Source organism: Equus przewalskii, chromosome 16 (genome assembly GCF_037783145.1).
Source record: "Equus przewalskii isolate Varuska chromosome 16, EquPr2, whole genome shotgun sequence".
Lineage (NCBI taxonomy): Eukaryota > Metazoa > Chordata > Mammalia > Perissodactyla > Equidae > Equus > Equus przewalskii.
This window is the reverse complement of record NC_091846.1, coordinates 26,136,097-26,157,435: the sequence shown is the minus strand read 5'-3', so window position 1 is coordinate 26,157,435 and position 21,339 is coordinate 26,136,097. Positions and strand designations below refer to the sequence as shown.

Sequence of the window (21,339 nt, the reverse complement as noted above, 5' to 3'; positions counted from 1 at the left end):
CAGCAGGTGCCTAGAGAATGTTTGGTGACTTGCAGACCATATTCTTGGACACTGAAATAGTTTTTAAATATGAAAGTGGCTTCAAATGAGTTTTGACTACGTCTTAGGCAAACAGTCCCACTCAAATTGTATTCATTTAATTTTTAATTCACATTCTACCACCCCCAGGGACATCATAGGCTCTTACCAGATGTGCTTTTGAAAGTCAGGAGCACATCCATGTGAGAAAGAGGGCTGAGTGAGCAATGGTGAACTCCAGGCTATCAAAACCATTCCAGTGGTGCTTCCCAATGGGGGTCTTATTTTTCAGCCTAATTTATTGTGTATTTTAAAGCCAACTCCTTTCACACTCACAGCTGTCACTTCCTCATTCTTATGTCAATTGGGGGCAAGCTAATTAATACAACAGAACAGCAGTCCTCTCATCTAGAGCAAACACCCTCAACGAACCAAGAAAGCTGAAATAAGAGTCCAGGCTTGACCAGAGGAGTTCATAAGCTCAACAGTAAGAAGCAGAGGAAGCTATAAGCAATATCTAGATGCAAGGATATATTTCTAACACACATAAAATGATAGCCAACATCTCTTGAACATCTGTTAAGTGCCAGGCACTTTTTAGACATTATCTCATTCAACTACACATAACTCTACAAGATACACATTATTAATCCCATTTCACAAATAAGAAAATTGGACTCTCAAAGAAGCCAAGTATTTTGGCCAAAATTTCTCAGCTGGAAAGTAGAGGAGCCAAGATACAAACTTAAGTCTTTCTGGTTTTAATTCAGTGCTCATTCAGTTGCACCAACCATTTCCCACACACATAGGAAACCAAGAAACCCACAGAGTGTTGTATTCACCAGGGTGCAGTCAGAAAACAGAAACTTCACTAGTGACTTTAACAGAGAGAATTTAATATAGAGAATTGGTTGAACAGGTATTAGGGAGGCTGAAAAGGCAAACAGGGAACCAGGAGGTAACAAAAGCCAGTAACTGTAAGTAGCTAACAAACAGCTCTGGGGCTGGGGTCAGCAGACCCTAGAGGCTTGCAGAAGGGGCCCTCAGACATAGGACTCAGACTTCTGAGGAGGGAGCACTGCCCAGCTGGTGCTGGTACCTCAGAGCACTTGTGATGGAGCTGGTACTGGGAGTATTGAAAGAGGCTGGAAACTGCTACCAACTGGAACTAATACTGCTTCCAGGGTGAGAGGTCACTGCTGGGGTGATGCTGACAGGAAAAGCAAGCAAACAGAAAAGATAAGTCCCTTCTTCCTCTCTTTGTGGCACCTTACCTCCTGTAGTGTCAGTAATTGGCAAAGGAGACATGGAGTTAGCAAAGTCCCAGCCCAAGCCCAACAGAACACAGTATAGGAGTGCGGGTTTGGAGATGAGAGAACATGGCTTCCTAACCAGCACAGGTGGGTTATGTGTAAGCACCAGTGCAAATGGTTTGGGAGAAAGAGAGATAACCATCAGCTGCCTCTACTGAGTACCTACTATGTGACCTTGACTGTGTTCCATCCTTTCCACACATTGACTCCTTTGCTCTCCACAGCCTATGAGGTAGGTACTATTGTCTTACCAGTTTCACAGAGGCAGAAGCTAATATTTAGAGATGCTAAGGGATTTGTAAAAGGTTAGGAAAAGGAGCGACCATGATTCAAAACCACGTCTGTCTGGATGCTAAGACCCTGCTAAAACCACCCACATTAGTTTTCTAGGGCTGCCATAATAAATTAGCACAAACTGGGTGGCTTACGGCAAGGAAATTTTATTCTCTTACAGTTCTGGAGGCCAGAAGTCCAAAATCAAAGTGTTTGCAGAGCATGCTCCCTCTGAAATCTCTAGGAGAGAATCCTTCTTCCAGCTGCTGGTGGCTTCAGGCATTCCTTGCCCTGTGGCTGCATCGCTCCAATCTCTGCCCCGTTCTTCACAACACCTTCTCGCTCTGTGTGTCTGTCTTCTCTTTTATCTCTTATAAGGACAGTTGTCAATGGATTTAGGGCCCACCCAGGTAATCTAAGATGATCTCATCTAAATATCTTTAACTTAATTACACTAGTAAATATGCTTTTTCCCAAAAAGGTCACATTCACAGGTCCTGGGGGTTAGAACGTGGAGACTCTTTTTGGGGGCCACAATTCAACCACTATACCACCATACCATGTAAAATTACTCATTCACTTTTGAAAATCATGTTCAGCAAAATTATTTAAAGTGAAATCTGTGTTCTTGTAGCATTTTCAGATTTTAAAACAATGTTTTGTGCTGTATATAGTACTTTTAATATTTGGTGTTCCTGTCCGTTTAAGCTTTTCTCTCTTCATAAAGACAAACACAGAGGCACATCTTCTGTAGCTCCTGTCATTTGAACAACCATCCTGTATGTCTTTGCCTCATCAACCCGGGATCTCATTTCAAATCTCCTCTGGAAATACCCTCCCTCCTCTCTTGTCCCTCCTTGACTGCTTTCATTGACTTGACTTTCATTTGCACTCACATTATGCAATCCCAGAATTCAGGGGGCACACCTGGTCAAAAGAATAGCATTTCAGATGACAGTTTCATCAACCACAGGGCAGAAGGCTCCCAAAGCTTCCATGACTTGTCCCAACAAAAGCTACCCACCTTCCCCAAGCCTCCGTTCCACAGCCTACCTTTGGGAAGGGAGCTTTCCAATCACAGTTTCTCTCCTCGGTTGGAAGGATTGAGTGATCCTTTGTGCAATTCACCTGGTTGAGGACACAGTTTGGAAAATTATAGACCTTTCAGATGTGCTTCTCATGTGTGTGTGAAGGGCAGAAAGATTTCTCAAAGCAAGCAGGCAATAGGAGAGAAAGGTATATTGTGCCCTTTTGCTGAATGAAATATGTTAGCTGAGGGCCCCCTGATGCGTCAGGGTTAATGAAATGCATTTCACATTCCTGATTTGAAAGAATAAAAAAGACAAGATGCCTTTCTTTCCCATGGAAATATGTCAGACCCATCTTTATTAGAGTCTGACATATTTGCTAGCGAATATTTCCAGCATACCAAGTACTATATCCTTTGAATTTAATTCTGAAGTTCATAAATTTTGCTTCCTGGAAGGAAAGGAGATGAATATTAGAAAGCAAAATTTTGAAATTCGTCCTGGGTTTTCTCTGTCCAAGTGTCTCAATATCAAAATCATCACTGTCTGTTTGAAATTTAATTTTCAAAAAGCATTTCCTGCCTCCACAGATATGCATATGGGTATTACTGCATTGTTTCTTCTTTCCCCCACAAAATTCCTGGCAAACCTACCTTCTTCGGGAGGGGTATGCCAATTCCTCAGCATTTCATTTATTTTTCTCGAGCTCTTCCTCATCTGTGGGTTCATATTTTACTTTTATTTTTTAAGGCAGTAAATGGAAAAAGCAAAATGGATTATTTCAGACATACCATCTCTCTCCTTCCCTATGACCAGAAAAGGACCAAACTCTGCCTCTTCCCTCATCCTTCTTAGTATATTCATGGAAAAGTCACTATGTCTTCAATTTCTTTTCTCAAGTCATTTGGGATAATAAGGGTAGCACTTATCAGATATTAGTCTGCCTAGTGGTGTTTCTCTATTACTGTGTCTATTTGGGGTTTGGAGGGGGAAGAATAAAGGTATACAAGTCACAAAGAGGAGGGCCTCCATGGGGAATTCTAGCCTAACAGGTGACCATGGCTCAAAACACTTCCACACTTCATCACTCAAAACTACACCACCTCCCAAGCTCCATCAGTACATTCACCAACATGTTGATTTAGAAAATAAGCCAGGAACTCCACAGTTTGTTAAAAGTAGGGGCAGGATGTTTTTCTATTTCCATTTTCCAGAGATCATAGACCACTGGGGCAGCTGGGCCCCTTACAAGGACCTGAGGTCCCATAGGAAGTAGCAGTCAGCCAAATTAGCTCTTCTGCTCTCATCTTTCACCTGGAGGATGTAATCCACCCATCTGCTGGAAGGATGTGGCAAATGAAAGATATCATCTAATAAATGTAAAAGGAAAGGTCCAGGAAGGACCTCTGCACCTTTCTGACTGCTCGCTCCTCCTCACACCCTTGACCATGTAGAGACTCTTGTAAATAGAGGGTCCGCAAAAGTGTTAGTAGAAACATGGGTCACAAATAGGATCCAGTAGCCTCACAAAAAGACAAACTCATCTCTAGTAGGCAGAATGACCTGTGATTGACATCTGTGTTCCATGTGGTCTACAGTCTCTTGGCATTGCTTTGTTGCATTCTGGGACATACAGTTATAAGCATTGAAGTTGAAGAAGCAAAAAGCATTAAACAATTTCACAACTACAGCAATAGATGCCTACTATTGTATGTCCCGGATCCATATCAGTTCCCCTAACAGTCTCCTAAACGCCTCATTTCCATACACGCTCCATCAATGACTCACTCCTTTACATTCTCTAACGAGTCACATAACTTCCTTCTGCTGCAGTCTTTTCATCTTCAACTGGGAGAAACAACTTCATTGCCACTGTATGTTCAAGGCACTTGATCGTAATGTGCTGTGAAATCCTTATATAAGTGGTACTGTGCAGGAACAGACTAATTTAACAACAAAGCTAAACCAAAAGGAGCATCAGCCAAGTCAGGAGTCCACCTGAAGATGAGAGATTATTGCAACGTCTTGGATTAAAACTCAGGCAACACAGGCCTGCTCAGAGAGAATACACTACCTGTTTAAGGGTAGCTTGGCATAGCAGGAAAAATGTGGACTTTAGGTTTCCATCTTGGATCTTCAACTGATGGTAGCATAAAGCCATCACTGGGCAACTCATTCTTCTGTAAAATGGGGATAAAGACACCTACCTTGCAGGGTATTCATAAGGAGTAGAGATAAACATGAAGAATCCTTGGCATATAGTTGATGCCCAATAAATACAGGCTATTATACCTCCCCTGTATTTATTGCATCCTATTTACAAGCTAATCCTGCCCCCACCCCAACCACCTCCTCCATTAATTCAAGGTTTTACACTGGTGGGGAAATGAGCAGAGTATCCAACATCATCAGAAGCTGCCTGTTGGCCTTTACCCTCTGCATGGTTGATTCATTCATTCATTCATTTAACCAGTTTCTTTTTTTTTTTTTTAAAGATTGGCACCTGGGCTAACAACTGTTGCCAATCTTCCTTTTTTTTTTAAGGATTGGCACCTGGGCTAACAACTGTTGCCAATCTTTTTTTTTCTGCTTTATCTGCCCAAAACCCCACCCCCATACACAGTTGTATATCTTAGTTGTAGGTTCTTCTAGTTGTGGGATGTGGGACGCCACCTCAACATGGCCTGACGAGCGGTGCCATGTCTGCACCCAGGATCCGAACCCTGGGCCACTGCAGAGGAGCGCGCGAACTTAATCACTCGGCCACGGAGCTGGCCCCAAACCAGAGTTTCTTGAGTACCTACCACGTTAGGCAGAAATCTGGTCCCTTATTGCTTTCCAGTATTACCAATGTCCACTGTTAACCAGGCTCACCTGACCTCTCAGGTTTTCCTTTTTTCACTGTTCCTAAGTGCATATTCAACCCTAAACCTGCCTGGGACAGTGGCACAGACAGTGCACTACACAACTCTTGGGGGAGCATCCACATCATAGTTCCTCCTTCTTGCTTGTCCTCTGTGCCTATATGCTCCTAGGTAATATTTCTGAAGTTATGCTAATAAGCAAAAATAATACAGTAAAACCTGAGAACCAGACTGGGGACCCTAGTGAGCGGAGCAAAGACTCCTTCCAAGTGTAAGGCCCAGCTCTTCTCCTCATGCAGGACAGCATTCTGGCTGGGAGGTTGTGGACCTCATTAACTTTATTAATCACTGTAATGCCAATATATTTGTATCTTCCTGTAATTCGCAAGGGAATCTTGTGGAACATGCTATCATTTCCATTTGACCAATTAAGAAACAGGATCAAGATCCCAAGGAATTAAATAATTTGCCCAAGATCTCAGAGCTAGTGAGTGGCTGGGCTAGGACCAAAACTCAGTCTGACTCCCACACCTATTTCCTCATAAGGTTGGGGTTCCAGCCATGCTGTCCAATAGAACTTTCTGTGATGATGGAAATGTTCCATATTTGCATTGTCTATTATGGTAGCCACCAACCCAATGTAGCTACTGAGCATTTGAAATGTGGCTACTGCAACTGAAGACCTATATTTTTTAAATTTTATTTTATTTTAATTAATTGAAATTTAAATAGCCACATGTGACTAGTGGCTACCAAATCAGACAATCCAGTAGGACCTTAGTGCTAAAGCTAAGCTGCACAGAGAGAGCTTCTGGGTCAGTCACCCTCGTCTTTCCATAGGTACCATCCACCAGAGCCATCCCTTCTCCATTCCAAGCCCCTGGCCCAAGTGAACCCATTCATGAATATTCCTTGAGTGTCCCCAGACCCCTTGAAGAGGGAGCTGACCCTAGACATGGTCAGAACCCACAGGCTGCCCAAATAGTTTGATGCAAGCTGGCACCAAAAGGGCCAGCCCACCCAATGACCACGTGCACCTTGCAAGGGCCTCAATTTTCTCCATCAGTCCCAGAACCTCCAGGTGATGGCTCTGAAGGCAAAGGCAAACTTGTCACTATTAAGCCATTATCACCCTTGAAAATCAATTAGCTGACCAGTCAGCTCCCTGGGTCCTAAGGGAGCAGATCCCAGGAACGAGAGACAGGCTTTGAGAAGAAAGAAAAAGGAAAGCGGCATTGCCTAGAACAGAAGCACATATGAGAGGCCCCCAGCAGAATTCAGTCCAAAGTCTTTTTTTATTTGGTCAATACAAGGTGTCCAAAATGATTAAATTAACTGGATTTCCAATATTTAAACACAGTGAGATTTCAAATAAAAACTGGTTTTCCCATCCTCCTGGAACCTTGGGCCATCTTGCAATGTCCTGTTTCATTAGCATCATTATTTTTTTTTTTTTAAAGATTTTATTCTTTTCCTTTTTCTCCCCAAAGCCCCCCAGTACATAGTTGTGTATTCTTCCGTGTGGGTTCTTCTAGTTGTGGCATGTGGGACGCTGCCTCAGCATCGGCCACGGGGCCAGCCCCCATTAGCATCATTATTATCAATCACCCGGAGCAGTAACAGCTGTCCGGTCCTCTGCAGCCCCCACCACTGGTTCCCCACAACATCCTTCTTTACTCACGTGGCTGACCTGGCTGGCACCTGCAGGCATTTGTGGTTGCGATCCCGAAGTAGGTGTGCAGGCCTGGGCAAGGTGCCTCCTCTAGGGGCTGGGCTAACACGACGGTGCTAACTTGGCACCTGGAGGTCCAGGAGGGGGCAGTGGGGGAGAGGGTAGAGAAAAGGGCATCCAGAGGGAAAGAAGGAGGGAGAGAGCTGGAGCACACTAAACTGAAACGCCACCACCTCCACACTCTGCCTCCTACCTCACGTGCATTGATATGTGCCAGACGTTTCCTGGAACGTCTTGATCTCCAGCCCCCAAAGCTTTTTTCTTCTACTTTCTTCCAGCACCTAGAACAATGCCAACCACACAGAAAGAACTCAAGAAGTGTGAGTCGTTCACAATAAAATGAACTCAATTCAGAATGCTTCCATCAAACTCCCTCAGTTATTACTCCAAGCTGTCATTCTCCCCACTGAGCACCTCGGTGTACTCTCTCCTTCTTAAACTCACACTGAATCTCTGTAGTCACTCCCCACTGAGATGGGTTTCTTAATCCCAGGCCTCCACCCACGTGGTTGACCCAGCCATATCCTGTACAACACAGGATGCACTTCCCTCACATCTCACAGCACAGTCCTGGAAGCTGGGTCAAAAATTAGTATCCAAGCTACGACCGAGTAAATGACTTTAACACTTTTTCTCTCCTTCTTTTGTTGTTCAGTCTGTTCACCTGAGATTTTTATCCATGCCAGGGAGATAAAGAGGAGGGATTCTGGGAAGGGCAGTAGACCATTAGCTCTCTGGAAATAGGAAGTATGCATTTTCCTCGTTGTATCCCTGGTAATAGCAGTCTACAGCACAGAGTAGGGGTTCTCCAGATAACGATCTGAGTGAGCGCAAGTGTGAATCAAAAAGAACTCCTAGACTAAGCAAAGATCAAGGACACTGGTTCAAAACTCTGTTGTATTTTTCTACCTGCATTAGTTCATTCACATAATCTATCTGAGCTTCTCTTTCCCGATCTATGACAAATAACTAACAATATATAGCTTGTGTTGAGTGGCACAATCCTTAGGCAGTCAGAATGTCACTTGGCAGCAAAAAACATAAAGATATTGAAGAACATTGACTCAATGAACATTGACTAAAATAATCCTAAGGGCTCATTTTAAGGAACTAATTCAGCAGAAACAACACTGTTATGTGCATGAAGAAGTTTATTCAGAATTATAACCAATATTGAAACATTTAACATTACCTAACTATCCACAATAGGGCAATAATTACCAACGTACAATATTTAAACATAACGAATGATTTTTCAACAATAAAAATTATTTTATATGAAGGCTCTCTAAACACATAGAATCTATCATCCTCAATGCTGCTAGAGTATTCCTTTAAAAGCAAAATCTGTTCATATTGCTGCCCTGCTTAAAATTATTTAATGGCTAAAAACTCAGGAGTGGGATTGCTGAGTTAATGTTTATGTATATAAGAAACTGCCAAACTGTTTTCCAAAGTGGATACAACATTTCACTTTCCCACAAGGACTATGAGAATTCCAGTTCCTCCACATCCTCACCAGCACTTGTTGTGGTCAGTCTTTTTCATTTTATCCATGCTAAAGGGTGTCTACTGGTATCTCATTGTGGTTTTAATTTGCATTTCTTGATGACTAATCATGCTGAACATCTTTTCATGTGCTTGTTAGACGTTTGTCTAATTATTTACCCAAGAGAAATAAAAACTCATGTCTACAAAAAGATTTGTACAAAAAGGATCAGAGCAACTTTATAATAGTCCAAAACTGGAAACCAAAATGTCCATCAACAGGTGAATAGATAAACAAATTGTAGTATACTCAGAAAATGGACTCTTTTTGAGCAATGAAAAAGAATGAACTTCTGATACACACCACAACATGGATGAATCTCAGAGACGTTATACTGAGCAAGAGAAACTGAGTTTAAAAAGAGAACATTCAGTACAATTCTAGCAACATGAAATTCTAGCCTAGACAGGATTAATGTATTGTGACTGAAAACAGATCAGCGATTGCCTGGAGCTGGGAGCAGGGAGGCTGTTGACTGAAGAGGGGCACAAGGAACTTTTAGGAGAGATGGAGATATTCTATCTTAATTGGGGCTGTGGTTACACAGGTATATATGTCTGTCAACAGTCATCAAACTGCATGCTTAAAATGGGTACATTTTATTATACGTAAAATACACCTCAATACAGTTGATTTAAAAAGAAAAAAGTGTTCAACTGCTCCTCAGTACTTCAGAATAAAGTTAAAAACGTTAATATTATACACAAGGTCCTCGATGCTATGTCCCCTTTCTCTCTCCAGTCTATTTCCTGCTAGAATCCCACCCATTTTGCTCCAGTCACACTGAAATATCTGCTGCTTCCTGGTTACCATATTTTTTCATGTCTCTATGTCTTTTTTTTTGGTGAGAAAGATTCACTCTGAGCTAACATCTGTGCCAATCTTCCTCTATTTTGTATGTGGGATGCCACCGCAGCATGGCTGATGGGTAGAGTAGGTCTGTGCCCAGGAGCCCACCCCACAAAACTGGGCCATTGAAGTGGAACATGTGGAACTTTAACCTCTGGGCCACGAGGCAGCCCCATGTCTTTAAAAATACTATTCCCATTTCCTGGAATCCAAACCCCACCTCCTGCCACCTTGTAATTTGACTCATTCCTACTCATCCTTCAAGAACAACTCAAGCCTGTCTGAACTTCTCTCCCAGGCTGGGCCCAGTACCCCTCTGATGTGTTCTCATAGCATCCTGTACATACCTCTAGTCTGATGTTTTCACACTGTGGTATCATAGTTAATATTCTTATCTGTCTTGCTTACTGGCCTCTGAGCATCTTAAAGTCAGGGTCTCTCTCTTTGCAGTCTTAATCCCTAGTACAGAGCTCGGCACACATTGCTTAGTAAATGTTGACTGGATGGATGAATGAATGAATGAATGTATGAACAAATGAACAAATGCCCTGTCTACCCTCAGAAGGATGTGGTGAGGATCCAGTGAGATACGGGATGTGACTCCCTGTACTCTGTTATCTGGGTGTTTGATTTGGCCCTGTCATATAGTTGTGTGACCAAGACTAGGCCCTCTGAGGACCTCCACCTCTGTCCCAAGCAACAGCCAGTAAAGAGATCTCTGCCAGTTCCTATCTTAGGATCAGGATTACAACCTTCCAAGATGGCAAGAGCTTCTGAGCTCCTCGAGACGGCAACTGAAAGAAGGTTGGCTCAGTGACTCACCCAGTTGGCAGACGGTGGCCTCACTCCCTCTGAGGGGCAGCACACCTCAAACCTCAGCCATTCATTCCTACAACATTTTCACTATTTGATATAATATTTGTTAATTGATTTATGTAAGCTAATTTTATTTGTACTTCTAAGCACATCTGTTTTAGTTAATGTACGCTCTTTAATTCCTGAAGATTCTGACAAGTAGATGTCACCAATACCTGCCCAGGCAGACACAAAGCTGCTTTGCCCTCATTCCCAGAGGCTTCCTGGGCCGTTTACTTGCTGACGCGGAGTTGGAGCAGCTCCTTTCCATGATTGTGATCCATGGTCTTCACCTTGCCAGAGCTCTGACAAATCAGCCATAACTCTGGCAAGCCCTCCTCCCGTTCACCACCTTGCTACCTCGCCAGCGTCTGCCCAGCACCCAGCTCCAGCACAGTGCCCACCTGATGAAGAACAAGAACCTACCTAGATATCATTTTCTTGAAGGAAGGGAATGAACGCATTTTATACCCTACCATCATTCCTTGACCATCTCCTACTTTTGTTTCAAAAGTGCTTTTCGTTCTGTGTTGGCCAGAAATCATTAGAGAGCTGTCGAGCCTCCAGCCCTGCACAGTGGTCGTTGATGGTCTTTTTTACTGGCTGACACTGAAGGTTAATCTGGCAAAGTGAACGTTAGTGAAAAACTTTCACCAAGTCAACAAGCGAGCGAACCTCTGGAGGGGAGAGTGGGAGAAGGCTGATGGAAGGGGAAAATAACATTAAAGACAGAGTTGGGTTTTCAAATCTTTTTTTCAAGTTATGAGGAAGGATTCCTCTGTTCATTCATTTATTCATTCTTTCAATCTGGCTTCATCTCCCAGAAAATGGCCAAGTGTGGCTTTATCTCTAATGTGGGCCCAGGGCTCTGGCTCTATCAGGGACTCCAAAGTCCCCAAACACCACCCTTGGGCTTATTCTGGAGAGTAATGTTTTGCGGACATTCACATCCACCAAGAGCTTAAATATGGTTCTTTTGGGAGAGGGCCAGGAGACAGAACGGTCATTATCAGCAATCTGTTCTCTGAAAAATCCAAGACACGTGAACAAACAACCTAAGCCTTACATACTGTGAGGGAGAAAAGCAAGGATTGGAATGTTTGCTCGTATTTTCCTAAAATACCCAGTGAACCACGAACCTAAACTCTACACCTGAGGCACACAGGGAATTGCTATTTTAACAACCGCAGCTTAGAAAACAATCTGCACACGTTCTGTGACTTGGGCCAGCCCCAGAGAGATTTCTGGCAGCATTTTATGGGTGACTAATACTCAAGTTAAAATCAACATGGGTTTTCCAAACACAGCCTCTCTGAGGGTGAAGGGTAGACTTTTCACCTGTCTGCCGTGGCTCCCTTCAACATGCTTTGCCACGTGGGATTTGGGAGGAAGTCTTTTCTGGGCACACAACGGAGCTTGTAAGATGCTTGTGAGTATTATTGTCTAATCTAAGCTCTCTCCACTTGGTCTATGGGCGTATCTCTGACGAAGGAGGACAAGAGAGAGCATGTACAACAGGAGACAGGAAATGCCCTCGTTTATTCACAAACATCTGTGGAACTCCTCCTTCCGAGTGGGGCCATTGGGGAATACCGAGATGACTCAGCCACGGTTAAATGAGGACAGACATGAAAACAAATAATTAAAATAATGGAGCCAAATGCTGAATAAGGTTTGTACCAAGGACCGTGGGAACACAAAGAAGGAATAATTAATTTTGTCAGAGGGAGTCAAGGAAGGTTGTGTAGACGGTGACCTCTGAGCTGTCGTAACAGATGAGTTGGAATGTCTAAGCGAGAAAGGAAAAGAAAGGCATTCCAGGGAGAGAGAACAGCAGACCAAAAGGCACGGATGGAGGCATGAAAACCCCCTGAGAAGTGTGGTGTGTCTGGGACACAGGTTCAGAGGAGGAAATGGGGAGGGTATCAGGCTGACATGGTGGGTTGGGTTGGATGTGAAGGCATGTGTGTGACACTAAAAGGTCTGAACTTATTTCTTTGGGTGAAACAGGATTTCAAGCATGGCTATGATTTGTCAGATTTTATAAAGCTGTATCGGGCAGCAAGTAAAGTGAGACACGGACAGGGAAGGTCAGAGGCTCATCCATAGACCAATGAAGAGAAAATGAAAGCCTGAAATCAGATCATTGTGGCAGAAAGAGAGAGGAGACAGGCACGTGACATTTAGAAAGTAGAGTCAACAGCATTTGATGGCTAATTAGATTTGGAGGGGGAGGTAGGAAGGGAGTCAAGGGGGGTTCTGAGGTTTCCAACTTGGCCAACTGAGTCAATGGTGATGGTGATAACTGAGCCAGGAAATTGAACACAGGAGGCCAAAACACAAGAGAGTGAGAACTTAGGGCCTGCTCATCCAAAATGTTTACTGTACAGTAATAGGACATCGAACAGCCTAAGTAAAGGCAGCTGCTCTCATTTAGACACAATATTTAAATCAACTGCTATAAAATTAACGTTTATTGTGGGTGGTGGTAGACAGATGTTCTTTAGGGTGACAATGCAGTGTTGACGGAAGGCCTTTCTCTGTCCTGTATGGTGCTCCCAGGGATAAGTGGTAGTGACGGCCCAGAGCTGGGCAGGAAGGACCTTCGTCTTCCTCCCCATTTCCATACTGGTGGAGTGCCAGGGGCTTGCAGGGCCCTGGGCAGAGCTGCTGCATTGAGAGTCCAGGCCCAGCGATGATCACCCTGAATGCCCAGGAGGAGCTGAGGTACAGTTGGTGCAGGATGCACATGGGGCTTAGATGGGAAGGGCAGAGGCGGGGAAGAGGCACTATAAGAGTGGGGATGGGATGTTAGAATTTCTCAGCCACTTCCTTCTTCCTCCAATCTGAGCAGCTCCAGAAAATGGCAGCTGCGAACAACAAAACTGATTGTCACTCTGCATACTTAGCCACCCTCACTGACCACGTCCCAGGGACAGCCTGGGCTGTGGGTGAAAAGAAGTCCTATCATCTAGGTGGCTTCAGTCTGAGGATATGAAATGTAAATGTCTCCATTCAATGAGGGGAGCCCAAAAGGTTCAGACCAGAGATAAGGAGAGCAAGGACTAAGGGAGCCTGGGAAGAGGAAACACCCATCAGTCTTCCTGAAAAGACAGGCTTCCTGGAAGCTGTGAGTTGGTTGTGAAGTGAGGAACAGGGAGGGCATTCCAAGAGAGTGTCCGGTGGGAAGAAAGGCATGAGAGGGAAGGCACTGGGGGATTCGCAAACCTGAGAGAAGTGTTCTAACCTGCGGACAGGAGAGTTCTTCCTGGCAGAAGGGGAGGCTGGAGAGGTACTTGGGGTGAGATCCTTGAGGATTGTGAGTACGAGGCAGAGTGGACCAGGCTTAAGATAGCTGATGGGGAGCCATTCAAGCTTTTTGAACAAAGGTCTGACTTTTGAGAATGATCATTTAGCAGTCGTGCCTGAGATATACAGTCTGGGGAGACATGAGACGAGATCAATCAGGAGACCCCTGAAATACAAAGTAAGAATCTGACTTTTGTTAAGTCAAGCCCTGAGCTACAGCATTTTTACATAAGTGTACGCAATCAGGATTATGATTCCCTCTCTACAGTTGGTGAAAGTGAAGCTCACAGATTTAAGAAACATGCCCTCGTAGGTGGCAAAGCCAAGATTCACACCAAGTCTGTTGGACTTCCAAGCCCTTTGTCCTGTATCAGGAGAGGGTGCCGATGAGAATGGAAAGGACAGTGATTCTCAGCCCTGGCTGAGCGTTACAGTCACCTGGGGAGCTTTTTGAAATCATGATGCACAGGCTGCACCTCAAACCAATTAAATCAAGATTTCCATGAGTAGGATGGGACCCAGACATCAGCATTCATTTAGAGCTCCCCAGGTGATTCCAATGTGCAGCCGAGTTTGAGAACCACTGCTGCAAGAGATGTTGCAAAGGAAGAATTAATAATAATTGGTTAGCAAATGTAAAGACTGAGCGAGAAGGAGGAAAGAAGATGACTTTAAGATTTTTTAATTTTTTTTTCTTTTTTGGTGAGGAAGATTAGCCCTGAGCTAACATCTGTTGCCAATCTTCCTCTTTTTCCTTGACGAAGATTGTCACTCAGCTAACATTTGTGCCCATCTTCCTCTATTTTGATGTGGAACCCTGCCACAGCATGGCATGAGTGGTGCGCAGGTCCGCGCCCAGGATCCAACCCATAAACCCTGGTGCTGCCGAAGCAGAGCACAAGAACTTAACCACTATGCCACCGGGCCAGCCCAAGTGACTCTAAGATTTTTACCTGGGATAAAGTCAGAAAGGGATGCTAGTGGGAAAATAAGGAATTTATTTTCATAGTCCTTTACTTTACCGTCATAGTGTGACATCCAGGTGGAAACATCCAACAGATGCTTGGCAAAGTGAGCCAGAGGCTTCAGGGCCTTCACAGTCAAGACCACACCAAGCTCAACACCTCGGCACCTCAGCACAGTGCTGGGACCAGCTTATACCAGCTTGGGGAAGCCAACTGCTAAACTTTCTGAAATGTTGCAAGCCAGTTGTTAGTGCAAACATTATGAAAAATCGTATCATAAAACTTATAATTAAATAATCTTAAAAACAAATGTAATAAATTCTCAAAACTCATCACCCCGTAATTACTTTACTGTTACCTCTGCTCTTGAGGTTGCTTACATCTATTTTATCTATCTGGTGGGAGAACCATTTAACAGTGTTGCACTGTGCATCTCTCCCCAACTCCACATCAACCACGTTGATAGCTTTAAATTGGCTATGGTGAGTACTTAGATTATGAAAACTGGCAAAAACTACAAATTAGGGCTCCCTCCCCAAAGGGGTCAGCTGTTAAATATTTACGAGCACATCACTACCTGAAACCATATTATGATCTATGCTGAGAATCCATGTGTGAGTATCCTCCGCGAGACTTGTTAAGGTAAAACAAAGAGAATAAGGTAAAAGCTAAGACTCCACAGATGGGGGGAGAAATTAATGCTAGAAACAGTTTCTGATACTGACTGATATTTCCCAAAACACAAGCTTTTGCACTCCTCAGGTCCTCTGGGATCGCTGCTATTCCAAATAAACTTGTTTCATTTAGCTCCACGAATAAGAAACTTCCAGCCAGAAAGATATATTTTATATGCACACATAAAAATACTCCGTGTTTATATAGCACTTTCCTTTTAAGGAGCTCACAGCAATTACACATGTTCTCATTATTCCTATGAATGCCCTGGGGAGGTAGCTAGGTGGTAGAGGAAATAGGAAAGAATGGAAAAAAAAAGTGCTAAATTAGAAATCAGGGCATTACCTAGCCTCAGAGCTATAAACAATCTTTTTTCTCCCAGTGTAGGAAACCCTGACTTCAGGAGTTTAAAGTGTCCTGCTTAAGAGGGTTCTAAAATTGGACTCCCATCACTGGGCACGGTCATGGAAACCTCCCACTCTCTCCGTTCTCTCCACCTCATCCTCCTGCTATTTTGGCCTTGCCTTCTAACTTGGGCCAGGGCTGGAGTTTGTAGTCCAAGCCCGCCTGGCTCCAGAACCCCAGGGAGTGCACCAAAGGGCCAGCCAGGCAAGGAGATGGGCCCTGAGCAGGGGCAGCAGCCACCAGTGCCGCTGGTCATTCTTTCGTGACTCACTGTTTCTGTGATGAACTTTCCTGGGCTCTACGCCAATGACACCATCGTCCTCTCTGTACCGGTGGCTTCGTCCCATTGGGGATCCAAATGTTTCCTCTGCCTTTCCTCAGCACCTCCCTGTGAGGCTCGGGACAATTCTGAATAATCAGTCCTTTGAAATACAAGTCAGTTTACCTTGAAGGCTGGCATCCTCTGCATTCCCCCAGGAATGCTCCATGCCACAGAGCAGAGCGCACAGGGTTGCCGATGATGAAAACTAGAGGGAGGATCTCACTGAAGTACGTGTGCGTGCTTGTGTGGGTGTGTGTCAGAAATAGCGGCAAACTGAGAAAGGCAAAGGGACAGAAACAGAGAAACGGAGACAGAGAAAGGAGAGAGGCAAAGAGTTAGAGAGGCTATGGGAATTCCTGAACAAAGAAATTACTTTCTTTTGAGTTGTTTTGTTTCTGACTAAGAATTTCCTTGTGTGGTTTGTTTTGCTGTTTGTAAACGGTGAGGGTAGATTTTTAAAGTAAATCTTCCTGATGGTCAACCCCGGGCTCCACGCGAGCCAGACACACATGTTGCAATGTCCCCTTATCAACTTCCTCTGGAGGTAACCCTCAGCCGGGAGCCATGACCAGAGGGCACTGCCTTTGGGAGCATTTGTGTCTGGCCAAAGATCACTGGATATTCAGATTGTTGGGACCTGGTCAAGTCTCAAGGAGACTCCCCCAGAGTCTCCACAAGGGCTTCCTAATTGCCACAGACATGGTGGCAGGCCTCTTGCTGGCGCACTCCTGGGCTCTCCTTCTCACCAGGTTGCGAGGTTCAGAGGGGTTTCCTGAGATCCAAGAGCCCTCAGACCCAGCTTGAGTGGCCTTTGAAGCAGTCAGCGGTCCACACCAGACACACAAAACAAACAAGTCCACCAAGTGGAAACAGCACTAGCTGGAGAGGCAGGAGACGGATTCTCATTCTCCTAGTTCCATCACAACTTCTGTAGAGCTTGGTTTGCTCATCTGTGAGATGTCAGGGTGTAAGTAGTTGCAATTATTCATTCAACAATCATTTACGGAGCACCTACCAGGGGTTAGAAAAACAAAAGCAAAACAGCCCACATGGACCCAAGCATCAGCAGGCTTCTAGAACATACTCTCTAAGGACCCTTCCCATCTAATATTCCTTCAGTGGTTTCCTATGGCAAGAGGGCTTCCCTTTATCTCCTGAGCTAGTGAATTCAACTCCAACTAAGTAAAAAGGATGGTGTTTTCTTTGTTTGTTTTTTTACGTTGGAGTTCCCAAACTGAACTACCTCGCACTTGCAATGTGGGTGTCTGAAATGTTAATTGAGCCTTTCCACAGCCCTGGGAGAGAGGTAAGTGTTGCAACATCTGCCACAATCAAAAACACTTATTAGGCTCCTGTCTGCTCAGGGCGCCATATGCACTAAGTCAAAGAGGCACAGCCCAGCTGTCCAGAAGCTTCTAGAAACCCTGGAGCTCACCCACTTCAAGGACAAACAAACAACTGAGCAAACTCTGTCAGACTCACAAAGGGAATGCAAATGAAGAACTGGTGAGAAAGTTCTCCTTTGGGAGGGTGGAGGGGGAGACAGGATGGATGAATTTGCACAGGCCAGAAAACAAACAGGGTGAGGGGTCACTCACTCCATCTTCTTAGTCTGGGGTCGCCAGGGTCTTTTGAAGGGTGGAGAGAACTGGGATGGGGACTCAAGACAAGGGCCCTTGGTGAAAGCGCCCCAAAAGCTCCAGACATCAGTGCAAAGTCACAAAGCCAGGGTCAAACCTCGCCAGCATTTTACTCCAGCAATGCCAGGCTCCTTCCAGAGTCCCTCCCAGCCCCTCCCTAGCCCCCTTTAACGTCTTACACAAGAGCCTCCTATTGTGTTAATATCAGGGGAAAGAAGTGACTCAGGGTGAGTGTGTGACTAAGGAAAATAAAACTGGGAAAGGAGCCTCAGATGCTTGCCCCACCCCCAGGTTATCTCGGCTCCGGCCCTGATTCCGTCAGTTCACAGGCTCTGACATAAAAGGCAGGAAGTTACATACGCGAAACAAAGCTCCTTAGATGTCAGGAAATTAACCTGGGAAATCGGAGCCAAGAGCGATTAGAGGCGCTGCACCCTGAGTTCAAAAACCGCTATGGCGTTAGATCAAAAGCTGTTTGCTGGGCTCCCCAGGCTCCGCTCGGCCAACGCACATCCCGGGAAACCTGGCCACAGGGCCTACACGCCTGTGCGCTGGGCATTTTTTCTGCCGCATGACTTAATCCTCACTCAGATCTATGGCTTTGGCTCTTCTTGCCATAGGAGTTTGGATGCCAGTCCTTGACAGGTCTGCCCCCAGAAGAGCAGCTGGCCTCCCCTGACTTCCTAATTAGAGAAGAGGATCCCACACCTAACCTCAGAGGGGGGCCAACACGTGGCCTGGAGGAAACAAACCAAGTCCTTAAGAGGAGGGGGAGGGGAGGCGCCTGGGGATCCTGAGCCTCCCAGCTAAGAAAACAAACCCCTCCTGGAGGGTGGAAAGGTCAGACCAGAACAAACGGAAGAATTGTGAGAATCATTGTTTATGTCCACAGCAACAATAATATCTCTTTGAGCCTCAGCTTCATAATCTTTACAATTAAGAGTTTGGACCAGGTGTTCTTCCTGACACCTTCTAGTTATGATACCCTAGAACTTTTAAACAGCTTTAATGTTTTACATCACAACGAAATTGTCAAAGGGTTTTTGCACAGCACTGTCTCATTGTACCTGAGCAACGGGTGTTAACCCCGTTTCACAAACCAAAGCCCCGTAAGGGGAAGTGGTCTACCTAACGTCACATAGCTGGTGGTTCCCAGAGCCCATAATAAACCCTCATTCTGATGGCTCCTGGTCCAGCGCCCTAGAAGGGCAATGGTGGACAATAGCATTGTCTCAAAAATGACTAAAAGTACATTTGCAATTATAAGCTCAAAGCGTTGCTATTCCTGTTTTATTAGGGGTTTTTTGGGTTTTGATTTGTATTGGAAAGCAATTGAGGGTAAGAGGGGAGCCATCTAGTGTGCCGGCTTCTGGGAAATGCAACACTCGGAGGTGTACAACCCCATGATGGCCTGAGAATAGTGTAAAAACCTCTCCTGGAATCTACAGAGCTGAGTTTATTGTATCAGCTGGAATGGAAAACTGTGAGAGAAGTTATTCATTAGTTCCTCACGCACAACAAGTTCAAGAACCAGCCCCGCCCCTACTCTGAACAGGGTGGTCCTTTGGGTCACACTATCTGCATCCAGAGCTGATTGGACCAGGGAGAGTCAGCCGGCTGAGAGCGAGTCAGGGTGGCTTTCCCACAGGAGTGATATTGAGACCTCGAGAGGACAGTTAAGCATCCTCTAGGAGCCTGAAGCTATACAATCGCTGTATTAGTCAGGGTTCTCCAGAGAGTAGAACCAACAGGATGTGTACAGATACAGAAAGGGATTTATTATAAGGAGCCGGTTCACACAATTGTGGAGGCCAGCAAATTCCAAGATCTGTAGCAAGCTGCAGATGAGTCAGCAAGCTAGAGATCAAGTAGAACTGATGGTTTAGGTCCAGGCCAAAGGCCACCAGACTCAATACCAAGGAAGAATCAATGTTTCAGTTCAAGTTCAACAGCCGGAAAAAGCTGATGTCAGTCCAAAGGCGATCAGGCAGGAATTCTCTCTGACTCTCAGGAGGGCCAGATTTTTTGTTCTATTCAGGACTTCAACTGATTGGATGAGGCCCACCCACATCAGGGAAGGCAATCTGCTTTACTCAGTCTACTGATTTAAATGTTAATCTCATCCAAAAATACCCTCACAGAAACACCCAGGATAATATTTGACCCACTTTCTGGGGACCCCGTGGCCCAGTAAACTTGACACATAAAATTAACCATGGCAATTATATAGAGAGGGGTCAGGTTGGCATGGCAAGCCAGAATCCAGGCAAGACAAAGTGTGGAAGCCCAGGGATGCAGGGAAAGCCACCTTATGGAGGAAAGTGGACATTCTCAGGGAGGAATCAAGATGAAGGATGGGAAGGGTACTGTCCAGAGGCCTTCCAGAGCCCATGAGATTTCCCTACCTCCTTCCAATCCCCCTTCTTCACTGAACTGGATTGAGTGGCTTTCTCTTCCTGACAACTGAAACACCCCTAATTAGAACAAACACATTGTGGATCTCTTTGAATGTTACTAGGTAGCCCCATTCTCTACCTTTAGACCAGCCATTTATCAAGCAGTAACTCATACTGGGTGTCAACTTCTGCTGTGTTAAATGCATGTATCCTTGGTTCTTGGATAATTTGCGTTTATGGTTTTGACTTACAAGCAACCACAGGCAGTTGAAATAAAATATTTTCATGAGTACAGGTTTGAATAAAGTATTTTGACCTATAAGGCTTAGGTGCAAAGAATGAGTTACTCAGCTAGTGAGAGATCTCGTACAGCTGCCCAGCGTCCACGCTGTGATGCAGCTGCCCAGCATCCGCATTTTGATGCAGCTGCCCAGTGTCCACATCATGACGCAGCCGCCCAGCATCCACCTCATGATGCAGCTGCCCAGTGTCCACGTCGTGATGCAGCTGCCCAGCATCCACCTCAACAGTTTTGCTGTTCTAAACTCACTGTTCTTCAAGCATTTTCTGAGGAAAATCATATGTTCAGAGGTTTTCCTGAATTTGGAATCTGTGACTGCTCATGCTGAATCCCTTACAAAGGCCATAGGTCTACTATCCATTGTTATTAACATAATTTTTAGAAATCTCTGCCTCTTCTACTCACTATTAGCTCTTTGGAGGATGGGCTCCATGCCTTATGCAACTTTGTGGCTCTTATACCTAGAACACAGTAGCTGGTACCTTATAACTGCACAATACATTTTTTTAGTTAATTCTCTTATTTAATTCTCACAAAAATCCCATCAGGTAGATCATACTACTCTCGGTTGTATTAATCAGCTTAAGGTAATTATGCTGCAATAACACACACCTGGAAAATCTCAGTGTTTATCACAACAAAGGCATTTTTCTCTCTCATATCATGCATGCACTGTGGGTCAGGTACAGCTCTTCTCCCTGTCTTCTTCATTCCAGGACCCAGTGACGGAGAGAAAGAGAGATGGCAGACCACACAGTGGCTCTGAAGGCACCTATACAATAGTGACACGGTTACTCATACTCACTTTTGCCAGCCAAAGCAAATCTCATGGCCAAGCCTGACGT

At 44.8% G+C, this 21,339-nt stretch overlaps 1 long non-coding RNA gene across 2 annotated transcripts; it reads right to left on the bottom strand.

Annotated features, from left to right (window-relative positions):
* Nucleotides 1-1,751: 1,751 nt before the first annotated feature.
* LOC139076455 (uncharacterized) lies at nucleotides 1,752-16,351 on the bottom strand. 2 transcript variants are annotated; one of them, XR_011528081.1, is made up of 3 exons: nucleotides 3,034-16,351; nucleotides 2,658-2,732; nucleotides 1,752-2,531 (listed from the first exon to the last, which is right to left on the bottom strand). It is a non-coding gene; the product is annotated as an uncharacterized lncRNA (long non-coding RNA). The 2 variants fall into 2 exon arrangements; XR_011528080.1 differs by having other exon boundaries at nucleotides 2,658-16,351.
* Nucleotides 16,352-21,339: the final 4,988 nt, after the last annotated feature.